Genomic DNA, 202 nt, shown 5'->3' on the forward strand with positions numbered 1-202 from the left:
ATATTTGAAATTTTTAAGTGAAACTTACTTTTGCTATTAAAATTTCATATTCTTGTATCATACCCGTCATTTGATATTTGAAAGTTAAAAATTAAATTTAAGTTTCCAAATTTTTTATATAGGCTTGTTTTTGATGAGAAATAGTTTAGATATTTTTTTTTTTGAATTACCCATTCCCTTTTTGTTCCCGTTCTTTTTCTCT

Source organism: Capsella rubella, unplaced genomic scaffold (genome assembly GCF_000375325.1).
Source record: "Capsella rubella cultivar Monte Gargano unplaced genomic scaffold, Caprub1_0 scaffold_2, whole genome shotgun sequence".
Classification (NCBI taxonomy): Eukaryota; Viridiplantae; Streptophyta; class Magnoliopsida; order Brassicales; family Brassicaceae; genus Capsella; species Capsella rubella.